The 14,022-nt window shown below is 38.8% G+C and overlaps 1 long non-coding RNA gene across 2 annotated transcripts; it reads left to right on the top strand.

Annotated features, from left to right (window-relative positions):
• The first annotated feature begins 5,425 nt into the window (after positions 1-5,425).
• Positions 5,426-7,421, top strand: LOC130712927 (uncharacterized). 2 transcript variants are annotated; one of them, XR_009010903.1, is made up of 2 exons: positions 5,426-6,349; positions 7,061-7,421. It is a non-coding gene; the product is annotated as an uncharacterized LOC130712927 (long non-coding RNA). The 2 variants fall into 2 exon arrangements; XR_009010902.1 differs by having other exon boundaries at positions 5,426-6,353.
• Positions 7,422-14,022: the final 6,601 nt, after the last annotated feature.

Below are 14,022 nucleotides of genomic sequence, written 5' to 3'. Positions count from 1 at the left end.
CCCAAGGAGATATCCTGGACCTAGACCAGAACGTCTAGTTGATCCAGATCATCCCATCATTTCAGATCAATCTCACCATGAACCCAGAACCTCTGATCACTCTGTCCTCAAAGCATCAGATCATCCTGTTCGCAAAACAACTGATGCAGAAAACACAACTCCTTGTCCCTCTGTATCTTTACCCACAAATGTTGCTGATTCCTCACCCTCCAATAACTCTGAATCCATTCGCAAATTTGATCAAATTGCGAAAGAAAAAGAGTCTGCAATTCCTGAGTACTACCATACCGTTCCAAGCCCAAGGAGATATCCTGGACCTAGACTAGAACGTCTAGTTGATCCAGATCATCTCATTCAAGTAGTCCCTCTGAATGCAGCATCTCCTTCATCTCAACCCATCCAACCAGCACTTCCCTTACAACCAGAACCTGTTCAACCAGAGCCTGTTCAACAAGAGAACTCAGTCTCTAACCATTCCTCGGTTAGATCTCCAAACCCTGAGGTTGAAACCTCTCAGCCTAACCTTGAGATCAACACTTCAAATGTCCAAACTCTAGATGTTGGTTCTCCTCAAGGTGTTTCTGAAGCCAATAGCAGTAACCATCCCACTTCTCCTGAAACCAATCTCTTCATTGTTCCCTATACATATCTCAAACCAAACTCCCTTCTTGAGTGAATCAGTGTGTTTAATTATGAAGCATCATTAATGATTCGCAATGTGCAAGGTCACATTGACCTTAATGAGAATCCTGACTCTGTTGCTGAAGAATGGGATCATTTGAGTAATCCAGCTGTCCAAGGAGAGGCTAGGGATACTACCATCTTAAGAGACTTCCTTCGGCTTGAGCCACCAACATTTTCTGGTTCAAATGTGTCAGAGGATCCTAACCAATTTATTGATGATATAGATAGATGTTGCATAGCTTTGGGATGTTCAAGTCAGAAAACAGTGGAGTTGGCTTCTTTCCGACTGAAGGACATGGCAAGGATATGGTTTGACAACATGGTTAGAGGAAGAGATGTTGAGTTACCTCCTATGTCATGGGAGGATTTCAGATTGGCATTTTTGGATCGTTTCCTACCTGAGAGTACTAGAGAGGCGAGGGCCAGGGAGTTTGAAAGCTTGAGACAGACTTCCGATATGTCAGTAACAGAGTATGATATCAGATTTACACAGTTGTCTAGATATGCTCCTTATTTGGTTCCAGATGAGATGGCTCGTACTAGGAGATTTGTGGATGGATTAGAGAGATCTTTGTTTGAGTTGGTGTCATCTCAAAGAAACCAGTTTCCTTCCTATGCTGCAGCTGTTGATTGTGCCAGAAGAATTGAAGCTAGAAGGTTGGAGGAGGGAGTTATATCAGATAAGCCTAAGAGGACCAAATATGATGGATCATTTCAAGGTCAGAACAGTGGCAGTACTTTTAGGAAACCTGGCCCATCTGGTCAGCAAAGGTCCTTTCAGCGCTTTCAGCAACCTACAAAACTATCATCTCCAGTAGGTGTTTCACAATATAGACCTGTTGGGGGTGGTAGTATTCAGCAGAATTCTAGGAACTATGGTGGGAATCGTTCTATGTGTCAGAGTTGTGGGAAACTTCATTCTGGAACTTGCTTTAAGCAAGTTGGTTGCTTTCAATGTGGGCAGGCTGGTCATTTGAAGAAGGATTGTCCTCAGTTGAACCATGGAATGAGCCAAGGGTCAGTGTTTCATACAGGATCGTCCCCCACTATTCAGCAAGGTACTGGTAGTAAAGGCCAAGGAGGTAGAGGATTTGGTGGTAAAAGACAATCCCAATCAACAGGGGGACAAGCTAGTGTATTTGCTCTAACAAAACAGGATGCTCAGGCATCTAATGCAGTTGTATCAGGTATAATCCTAGTATGTTCACTAAATGCACATGTATTATTTGATCCGGGGTCTACACATTCATATGTGTCTCCGAGTTTCGCTACTCATTTCGGTAGGGATCCTAGTCTACTAGATCATTCTTTTCTAGTGGCTACTCCAGTTGGGGATTCCGTCTTGGTGAAGTTTGTTTTTAAAGATTGTGAGATTTCTATTGAAAGCAAGGAGTTTATGGCAAATTTGATTGTATTAGACATACTAGAGTTTGATGTCATTCTAGGAATGGACTGGCTAGCTTCGTGCCATGCTACGGTTGATTGTCATCACAAAAAAGTTTTGTTTAATATCCCAGGAGTTGAACCATTTGAATTTCAAGGTGATTACAATATAACCCCCATACCATTGGTTCCAGCATTATGTGCATTGCAGATGTTACAAAAAGGTTGTCAGGGTTTCTTGGCATTGGTTAAAGATATTGAGAAGCCAATAAGAAGTATTGACCAAATTGTGGTTGCAAGGGAATTTCCAGATGTGTTCCCTGAGGAGTTACCTGGGTTACCCCCACATCGAGAAATTGAATTTTGCATTGATCTGGTGGCTGGTGTTGAACCAATATCTATCCCTCCTTATCGCATGGCTCCTGTTGAGCTAAGAGAATTGAAATTCCAATTGCAAGATTTGTTGGATAAAGGTCTTATTCGACCGAGCACTTCGCCATGGGGAGCTCCAGTTCTCTTTGTTAAGAAAAAGGATGGAACCATGCGACTATGTGTGGATTATAGACAGCTAAATAAAGTGACTGTACGCAATAAGTACCCTCTTCCCCGTATTGCTGACTTGTTTGATCAGCTTGAGGGCGCACAAGTTTTCTCAAAGATTGACTTGCGGTCGGGGTACCATCAATTAAGAATTAGAGAGGGAGATATACCTAAGACCTCTTTTCGAACCCGTTATGGACATTATGAATTTTTAGTGATGTCCTTTGGTTTGACAAATGCTCCTGCGGCCTTTATGGATTTAATGAATCGGGTCTTTAAACCTTTATTGGATCAATGTGTAATAGTATTCATCGACGATATCTTAGTATATTCTAAGAGTAAAGAAGAGCATGAGAAACATCTGCGAATTGTGTTGCAGACCTTAAGGGAGCATCGACTTTATGCCAAGTTTTCCAAATGTGAGTTTTGACTAGAAAGTGTAACGTTTCTTGGTCATGTGGTGTCAAGTGGTGGAATTCAGGTAGACCCGAAAAAGGTGGAAGCAATCCAGCAATGGCCAAGACCAACCACAGTAACAGAGATTCGTAGTTTCTTGGGTTTGGCAAGTTACTATCGTCGGTTTGTTAAAGAATTCTCTCGAATAGCAGCCCCGCTGACTAAGTTAACTCAAAAGAATGTGAAATATCAGTGGTCTGATGCATGTGAGGAAAGTTTCCAGAAATTAAAGTCACATTTAACTTCAGCACCAGTTTTAGCTTTACCATCTGGATCTGGTGGGTATGCGGTATATTGTGATGCCTCAAGAGTTGGATTGGGGTGTGTCCTTATGCAGCAAGGTAAGGTTATAGCCTACGCATCTAGAAAACTAAAGAAGCACGAACAAAATTATCCAACTCATGATTTAGAAATGGCTGCCGTGATCTTTGCCTTAAAGATTTGGAGACATTACTTGTATGGAGAGACTTGTGAAATTTATACAGATCATAAAAGTCTCCAGTACATTTTCCAACAAAGGGATCTTAACCTACGGCAACGTCGATGGATAGAGTTGTTGAAGGACTATGATTGTACTATTCTTTATCATCCGGGAAAGGCTAACATTGTGGCGGATGCTTTGAGCAGGAAGTCTATGGCTAGTCTGGCTCATATTGCAGAAGTGAGAAGACCTTTGGTGGAGGAGATCCACAAATTAGAAGCAAAAAGTGTAAGGTTTGGAATTAAGGACCCAAACTCCCTTGTTGCTTGTGTTCAGTCTAAAACATCATTTGTGGATATGATTAAGAAGTCTCAAGGGGAAGATCCTTCTTTATGCAAGATTATGGAAGAGGTGAAGAGTGGGGAAACATCAGAATTTTCAGTCGGGTCCGATGGAGTTTTAAGGTTTGGTAATAGGCTGTGTGTACCAGATGTTGGAGAATTACGAAGGACTCTTCTTAAAGAAGCTCACCAATCGGCATACTCAATTCACCCCGGAGCAATCAAAATGTATCAGGACCTGAAGCAATTGTACTGGTGGAGTGGGATGAAGAGAGATGTAACAGATTTTGTTTCTCGGTGCTTGGTGTGCCAACAGGTTAAGATAGAACATCAAAGGCCAACAGGTTTGCTCCAACAAATAGAGATTCCAGAATGGAAGTGGGAAAAGATTACTATGGATTTTGTTACTGGACTACCTCGTTCCCAAAAGGGGAATGATTCTATTTGGGTGATAGTTGACAGATTAACTAAGTCTGCACATTTTCTTCCAGTTAAAACCACTTTTAAAGTGGCGCAGTATGCCCAGTTGTATGTAGATGAGATTGTAAGATTGCATGGGGTTCCCATTTCCATCATTTCTGATCGTGGTCCACAATTTACTTCTCGATTCTGGAGGGCATTTCAGGAGGCTTTAGGAACACGATTAGATCTTAGTACAACTTTTCACCCACAAACAGATGGACAATCAGAACGGACGATCCAGATATTGGAGGACATGTTGCGCGCTTGTGTACTGGATTTGGAGGGTAGTTGGGACAAACATCTTCCATTGATAGAATTTTTCTATAACAATAGTTATCAAGCAAGTATTCAAATGGCACCGTTTGAAGCACTTTATGGCAGGCGATGCAGATCACCAATTGGCTGGTTCGAATTGGGTGAAGCTAAGAGCTTGGGACCAGATTTAGTGCAAGAGTCATTGGAGAAGGTTAAAGTTATACGAGCAAGGTTGTTGGCTGCACAGAGTAGACAAAAATCATATGTCTATCGTCACCGTCGAGGGTTAGAGTTCATGGTAAGAGACCATGTATTTTTTGCGGGTTTCTCCTATGAAGGGGGTAATGAGGTTTGGTAAGAAAGGAAAGCTCAGTCCGCGTTATGTAGGTCCATTTGAGATTCTAGAGCGAGTTGGTGCAGTGGCATATCGTCTGGCTCTTCCACCTGACTTTGATTTCATTCATCCCGTATTTCACGTGTCCATGTTAAGAAAGTATTTACCAGATCCAACACATGTGCTGCAGCCACAAACAGTTCAGCTAGACAAAGACTTGTCCTATGAAGAAAAGCCAGTGGCAATTGTGGATAGACAAGTAAAAAGACTGCGTAATAAGGATATTGCCTCAGTTAAGGTGGTTTGGAGAAATCATGCCCACGAAGAAGCTACTTGGGAGGCAGAAGAATCTATGCGAGCGAAATACCCACAGCTGTTTGAAGCTTTTAGTAAGTTCTTTAAATTCGGGGACTGAATTTCTAAAGGAGGGGAGAGTTGTAACATCCTAGGGATTTTTTTTTATATATCCCTAAAACTAAGTAAACATAATTTACTAACTTATATGCTATCATAAAATTTTAAGAGATATTAGCACTTGGGAATGGTATATATATATCCCAATGCTAAGATGATATTCCATCTGATTATATATAACTAGTTAGAATATATATGTTATTTAAAAAAAAAACAAAACAAAACAGAACGTGATTTTAGAATATTGTGTTTGCATATAAAATAGTTATATACTTAAAAGGATATCTCTGCAAGTTGTTTTGACTTCCACGAGGTCCTTTGGTGATTACAACTAAAGATATTACATATATTAAAAACAACTTTTGGGAAAGGGAATAGATATTTAGAAAAGACACAGTATGTAAAGTGGGGATAGAGAAAGAAAAAAAAAAGATTTTGAGAGGAGCAGAGAGTAGGGACAGCGTGAAGACTTCACAGTGTTAGAAGAAGAGAAGGAAGTAGGATCAGAAATCTGCATGCAGTGGAGGTCCTGCAAGGGCGCATCTTTGGAGAAGTAAGGTAAGGAAGTCTTGATCTCTACTGTGTCTTCTGCCATAGGGGAAGGGAAAAATGGGTTAGGAAGGAAGTATTGAGAAATTAAGTATCTCTTCTTTTGCATGTTAAAATTTTATATAAGAATTGATAGCTTATGTGTTAGAAATTTGGGTATGTCACAGAGAAGAGGAAAAGCTCAGACATTCATATTATGAACTTTTGGAACATAGGAAATTTGGGTAAGAGCTCTTAGTTGTGTGTTGTACTTTTCTTGGGCATTTCTGTGATTGAGGTTAGTTAGGAAAATTTTAAGATCATTAGAAACTACATTGTAGAGGTGGAAAAGCTGAGTGAAAGTCTAAGTTAAAAGACTGAGGTAATCTGTAAAACAATTTAGGTTTGGAAATTGATTTAATTTTGAAGCTATCCCTTAGAGCACTAATTTAATATTTTATTTTTACTCTAGATCTTACAAATTTGGCTCATTAGCATCAGAGGACAACTTCTGTTTCAGCTGCTCAAGAAGTCAGTGAGTAAAATGATGGAGAGTATAGCAAGTTTATAAATTATCTTATTATAACTGATATATCTTCTTATTACCACAAAGTGAGATAAAATCATTGTTCAACTATTTTATGATTTATGACTTGGGATATGTGGTGAAATTACTGATTTTATAGTTCAATGGTTGTCTAAACCATTTTACTAACGTGCTAAGTAGACTGATTACATATTTTTCTGAAAGAGGAAGAAGATCTCTTAGAACCTGTAGCTAATGATAGTAAACATTAGCCTTGGTTCACAGTGTTGTATGTTCGGGCGGGAAGCTCGACTATGATTCGTTTAGGCGGGGAGCCTGTTATGAATTATATGTCCAGGCGGGGAGCCTGCTGTTTATTTTCTTGGCGGGGAGCCTGCAATTGACTCTTCAGGCGGGGAGCCTTCTATTGGTAATTTGAGGCGGGGAGCCTGCTATTGATTCTTTTAGGCGGGGAGCCTATGTCGACATGGTTAAAGATTCTGTTTACAAGCAGAGAGTTTGTTTTTGTTCTTTTATTTGAGTAATAGCTTACTTAGTTGTGTATAATATGATTTGTATGCAATGATTTGGATGAGACCAAGAATATCATTCCTCATAACATTAATTTAATTCTGCTTGTTTTCTTTATTCTCTAGTATTTACTCACTAATTATGAGGTGACTTACCTTGTCTGTTGTTTTCTTTTATCAATTCAGGTAATCAGGCTCGTGTTGAACCAACCACATCCTCTAGACAGTCGACTTAGGATCCTTCATGAGGCCCTTCTGCTAAAATGGCTACTAGTGTTGTTGTGTCTGACCCATGTTATTGAGTTAAAACTTGTTTTGTAAATGTCACTTTAACTTGTGCGTTGTTTTTACGTAGTGGCTCTAATATGTGGTCTACTAGAACCTTTATTATATAGCCTTGGTCCTATATAGCTTTGGGAGGCTTTGTTTTGAACTTGCTGCTATCATTTTGTTATTACAGGCTCTTATAATATTTTGGATAGTTCATATTTTAGGGGAGACCCTGCCGAATTTTCTATAGAAAATTCCTTGAAGCATAAATATGTCATATATAGGTATTATAAAGTCTTTCCATCTCTATGCGCAATTAGTTAAGGCTTGCTAGGTTAGGATGATTAACCTATGCGCCGGTCACCATCTAGGTTGGGTCGTGACAATTGTGTTTACTACAAGCTTTTAAGAAGCAATTTCTTTGTAAACAATATTTCCTAAACAGTTGTTTAGTTACCTTTAGGAGATCAAGGTTGATCGGATCCTAGAGAAGACTAAGAGAGTGAATCTTAGTGTGAGCTAAGTCAGTGTATTGTTAATCACTTGTAGGTTTCAAGTGCAGTTGTAACAATTCTCTGATTAGTGGATTGCCTTCATTCTAAGAAGGAAGAAATCACCTTCACGGGTAGACTGGACTAGCTTGAGTGATTCATCAAGTGAACCAGGATAAAATCCTTGTGTGCTTTTCTAATCTCTTATCTTAAGCACTTTACTTGTGTCTCGAAAGATTTGCTAAAATCTTAAGGTGAAAGTTTTATTCTGAAAACGCTATTCAAACCCCCCCTTTCTACCGTTTTTCATACCTTCAATATGAGTCGAGAGAAATGAAGGGTTCGGTTTTTTTTTTGATAAGCCAAACTGTATTTAATTTCAGCACAAGGGGTGCTAAACCCAAATACAAGAGAAAGATGAGAAGTAGCCAAAAGACTACAACCCAAAAAGCACAGAGAAACATAGTAGAAGGAACCACCTGATGTTACACAAAAAATAGGTGCTAGAATCATGAGCTACCCCAACGAGAATGTAACCCGATATAAGTGACCCATTACAATAAAATAAGGTACCAATCAGAGGATTAGACTTCCCACCACTATGGAAAGAGAAAGTTCTTCCTGCATAAGTCCAAAGCAGCAAACAGCAAGGTAATATGGTATCATCTCATGCCCACAAATATAACAAGCAAGTCCACGCTACCCACCTCCACAAATTAGAGTCCTTGAACACATAAGACAGGGTTATTATACCACTCAAATAGAGAATTTCTGAAATTATGCAGATTTGACTTGTTCCAGAGCCAAGATCTCCATTTAATCAGTTCTAACACTTTTGAAAAATCCAAATTTCCCCCTCTAAAAACCACCTCATTCCGGACAAGCCAAAGAGACCAGATTGTCGTCAACCAAACGGAGAGTAGACCTCGATTCTGAGATAAGTTCCAGCCAAACTGAAACTGTAACAAATGGGTTCGAGCATCACCCGGGAGCATAGTGGAGTATCCCAACCAATTATAGCAAGCTCGCATTAGACAATTTCACCCAAGAAATTATAGCGAGCATCACCCGGGAGCACAGTGATAAATCATTGATGCCCAATCCGCCAACATCTTTTGGTTTGCAGACATCAGACCATTTCACCTAAGAAATTTTCCTATACTCCAAAGCTGCGCATAATTCTATTACAGATCTTCAGAACACAAACTGGAATTTTAAAAAACGATAGAAAAAACAAGGGCAATGCTGAGAGGACACTTTGGATGAGGCAAATGAAACCACCAAATGAAAACAGTTTGTGTTTCCAAGCAGACAATCTCCCCCCCAACTTTTTAATAACAAGCTCCCAGGTTTTTTGACAGCTGCCTCGGCTTCCCACAGGGATTCCCAGATAGATAAAAGGAATTTGCATTACCTTACAGTTAAGAAAAGACGCGAATTGTTGCGCTACTCCGGGCTCAAGAGCAATGGAAGTCAGCTTGCTTTTAAGAAAATTCACCTTCAGGCCCGAACCAAGCTCAAAAAACACGGGAGAATACATTTCAGCACCATCAAGTTCTAAATAGAAGCCTCACCCAAAAATATCGTATCATCAACGAACTGCAGCAAGGAGACTTCAATTCCACTCTCCCTACCAACCTGGAAACCCCTGAATTTTCCAAGTTTAATTGCATTAAGAAAAGCTCATTTAATCCTTCAACAACAATCAGGAATAAGAATGGCGCCAGGGGCCCCTTGACGGAGTCCCTTTTCCATCTTGAATTCACCACTTGGACTGCCGTTCACAAGCACAGATACAGAAGCGGATCTCAGACTGCCCATAATCCACCCAATCCATTTCTCGTTGAATTTCATTCTTCTCATCATGTACTCCAAGAATCCCCATTCAACAAAATCATAAGCTTTTTCGTAGTCAACTTTAAATATAATTGTGGGCCTCTTCTTTAATTTTGCTTCATGAATAACTTCATTGACAATTACAACACTATCCAGCATTTGACGTCCACCAATGAAAGCAAACTGACGATCATCAATAATTTTTCCCATGACAGAGCTCAACCTGGTTGCCAACAATTTGGATATCACCTTATACACGCATCTGATAAGCGAGATAGGCCTAAACTCATTAAGGCTCTGAGGAGAGGTCACCTTAGGAATCAAAGCAATAAAAGAAGCATTGCATCCCCTAGGCAATACTCCCCTTGACCAAAACTCTTTCACCACTCTAGAGAAATCCTTCTGAAACAAGTACCAAAATTTCTGAATAAATCTAAAATTGAACCCATCAGGGTTAGGGCTTTTATCACCACCACAAGCCCACACTGCAGCTTTAATTTCCTCAGAATCAAATGGGGCAGTAAGAAGAGAATTATCATTATTAGAAACTGCTTTAAACTGAACCCCATCAACAGTTGGAGAGACCCTCGCAGTAGAACTGAACTTATCTTCAAAAAATCGTTGTACTGTTGCTTTTACTGCACCCGAATACTCTTCCCAAACACCATCAATCAACAGACCTACAATTGAATTAGCTCGCCTTTTCCAGTTTATAGAGGAGTGGAAAAAAAAAGCGATCCCCCTCTGCAATCCATTTGGATCTTGCTTTCTGACAGAGGAGAGACTCATGAAATCTCAACACCTCCCAGAACTCAATGGATAGCTGCTTACGTAAATCAAGTTCAGCTTGGGTCAAACTCCCTTCATCCTCCTTCAAGTCAAGCACATTAATTTGATGGACTACCTGCTCCCTCCTTTTCCTCAAATCTCCAAAAACTTCACAGTTCCACGTTTTTAATAGTCCTCTAAGGCCCTTCAATTTTTCTTTAAGAACAAAGGCTCCCCACCCATTAAATTTCAAGCTCTCCCACGACTGCTTAACAAAATCAGATAAGCGAGGGTCCTCAAGCTAGCAGTTAATTAAGTACCCAGAAGGGTCCTCAAGGGTTCGGTTAGTATTCAAACTTTGGTTAAAAACTAATTTAATAACGATTGACAATTACCATTTTCTGATTTTCCTATAAAAAAAATTAAATGATTAACATATCAATAACTTAATTATATTCAACTCCCTCTAGTTTGGAAGCCATCTTCCTCTAACTTAATTGCGTCTTTATAACATGATACTATAGAGTAGTTTGTTGTATCTTGGAATGTTAATGAGTATTGGTGGATATGAATAGTATATATTACGCACACTAATATCTATTAAGTGGATTTTAAACGGACTTTAAAATATCCGTAAATATACATGACTACATGAGTACCCATGGACATATATGGTTTCACAAATATTTGTTCGAATGAAAATAATAATAAAAATTAAATTTAAGATTAGACTCACGGTCTATGCGTGAAAATAAATACTTCCTTATTTTCCTTTTTTTTTTGTTATATGAGCTTCTTTTTATCATTATCATTGTATAAGCTTACTTGAAAGAGAAAGTTATGGGTATTTTAGTATTTTATGTACAAGGTTTACCAAGGTCCAAACACAAAGTTATTAGAAATTAAACTCAATATACATGAGTGAGGTATTTAGTATTTTATATATCGGGCGCGTATTCATGGATATGGATACATCAATATCTGTTCTTGCTCCATTAATAAATGGATAGTGAAAATATCTATTAAATAAATCTATGGATACTTATGGGTGAGAGTAATTTTACCCATAGAGGATTTTCATCCACGTGTGTGAGTAATTTTGACATCCTTAGTTGTATCGCTTATCTTTCGTTATGTAACAAAAAAGTCAACTTGTAAAAATTGCTATTGGTTTGATAGGTTTGGTGCAATTTGTTTCAGAGGTTTCCACACGACTTCTGAATACCTCGACACAATATAAGCCTGTCAAATCGTGGCAGAGGCTAAGAAGAGAACCAATGTTTCGGTCTTCCATACATCATTTAGCTCAACAGCCACCTCTCGAAGGCAGCCAAAGCTAAAGAGCTATTATTTTAGAGGTTGCCCCACGACCTTCGAATATCTCAGCGCATTACAAGCTCGTCAAACTGTGGTGGAGGACGAGAGAAGAGTTAGGGACGTTGACACATGCTAAATCAAGATTTTGCGTCGAGACATGAGCCTAGGCCGCCGACATATGTTGAAATGGAATCATAGGTCGAGGCACAAGTAAAGACCGTAAACTCACACCCGAAACAGCGTAGCGGGCAGTAAGTTCTCGGGTAAATACACACTATGAAGGCCTACCTAGAGAAAAAAGTCGAGTTTAAGTCACTCCGCAAGGACGGGAGCTTGGTAACTTAGCAGAATCCTGAGACAGAGAAAACCTTCTCCCAATATGGCCAAAACTATCAACCTAGGTAGGCAAGATAAGCCTAGAGCGTCCTTGACAAAGAGAAAATCCACCTGACATTAGAGATAATATCCCTCCATTTTCATCTTCCACGACTTGGGGAACAAGCATGTGATCGAAAGCGCTTCAAGCATGCCATCCCCAACATGGAGTGACATTAAGTCATCCTCAACAAACCCATACAAATCGGCAGATAAGAATGTTACATTGACTCGACCTCTAAAAAACCTACCAGAGACCGACTCTAGGAACCCTTGATCGCTCGATGGCTTAGGCAATGTAGATATCGAACGACCATGAACCGCAATAGGGGACACAATAACCCAACATTGAACCTCCCTGTCATATAAACAAAAGACAACCAAATCTAGAAGGTGTGTTCTAAGCTCTAGTGTATTTTGAAACCTCTCCAATCAATTTACTAACTTGGGCGTCAAACTAAAGTGCCCTCACAGATACTTTCGACGAGAACCCTCAACCAACCACCGCCAGCAATCGGAGTAGCAGTGTCCTATTCCGTCGTTCACATCCTATACCATCCTTGACATAACTCTTTTGTGAGAATTTTGTTGGAGATTTTCGTTTGAAATGATTAGTCCATATCTTAAGTTCTTCAATTTTCCGGTAACATATACATATATGTGCACACACATTGTGACATTAATATTTTTATATCCGCATTGTGGCATTAATATTAACAGTTTAATGGATATGCATGTTGAGGTAAAATAATTTTGCATTGACAACCGATCAAAACATGTTTATGTAGAGGAATAATAACTTTTGTTTTAAACTTTAATTAAAACACATCTATATTTTCTGATATGACATAATTTAATTTGATGATTGTGCCAAACTAACACTGTTTACACCAATAATCCACACACTTTTAATCCTAATATTAATTCAACGATTTGATTTATCAATTAAATTAAATTGAAAAGTGAAAGAGTAGGTTCCGGTGAATAAGTGATTTCAAAAACAAAAATAGACGTGGAAATAAATAAAGTAGTTTATCTTATATGGATTGTGAAAGCAAAAGTTTATTTTTATATGTATCACTTTCAAAAAAAAAATTATATGTATTAAAATTATAATATTATTAATTAGAAATTTTTATAATATACTTTTTTCGACACTTTTTATATTGGCAACAATATAATAATTTGTAAATTTATTTATATCAATTAGACGTATCAATCAAGTGCATTTTTATTTTTAAGATTCTCTCCTTTCTTTATCAGCCACGTTGGTAATATGTTGCTTCTTTTTGTTGATTTGTACTTTTCCAAGGACGGTCATTCAAAAAAATTACTTACAAAAATCAGAAAAGAAGTATATGGAAAGATCTTTAAAGTCAACCCGTTAATCACCTAAGATCTGCATTATTATCATGGAGAAAATGTGCAAGCAGACAAATTTAGGCGTCAGGATGACTAAAGCTTAAAGGCAATGGTGAATGAAATGCACAACCTTTCACAAGTGAGGAGAATTTTTTTTTTGGTAAACCACTCTACATTATAAACCGGCCAAAAGACTCTGAAGGTTAGCTAAAGTGGTAAGAACTTTGAGACATAAGGGTTTAGAATGGTGAAAAATCCAGAATTCGAATCTTGAGAATAACTAATTTACTAATATTACTAACAACCAACATTAGTCTATAAAAAAACCAACCACATAATCTAATTTTTTGACAGTTTAAAAGCTAAAAAAATGTTTTATCAAACTTCTCACTTCATAATGGTTAAAAACCGTCATAAATGCCAACATAGATTGGCGCAACTGGCTTCAGGTTCCGGGTTTAACTCTCACCTCCCAAAGGTTAAGAATTCAAATCCCCCTGAGGTCAGTAAAATCCCAGTTGGTGGGCAACCCTCCTCGGGGAGATCCCCCGACGCTCCTTCTAGGAGTGGGCCTCTGCTGGCCTCCCCAGCATGCCACTGGCGCCTTACCCGGTAGTCTGGAGGTACTTTCTCTCCGTTCGACCATTTTTGTAAAAAAAAAATACCGCCATGAATATGAAGTCAGTGTTTTACTATCACGTGAGTTGTGGGAAAATGTTTTCTTCACAC

Source organism: Lotus japonicus, chromosome 4 (genome assembly GCF_012489685.1).
Source record: "Lotus japonicus ecotype B-129 chromosome 4, LjGifu_v1.2".
Taxonomy (NCBI): Eukaryota; Viridiplantae; Streptophyta; class Magnoliopsida; order Fabales; family Fabaceae; genus Lotus; species Lotus japonicus.
Note: the sequence above shows the minus strand (reverse complement) of the source record. Positions and strands in the feature narration are given on the sequence as shown.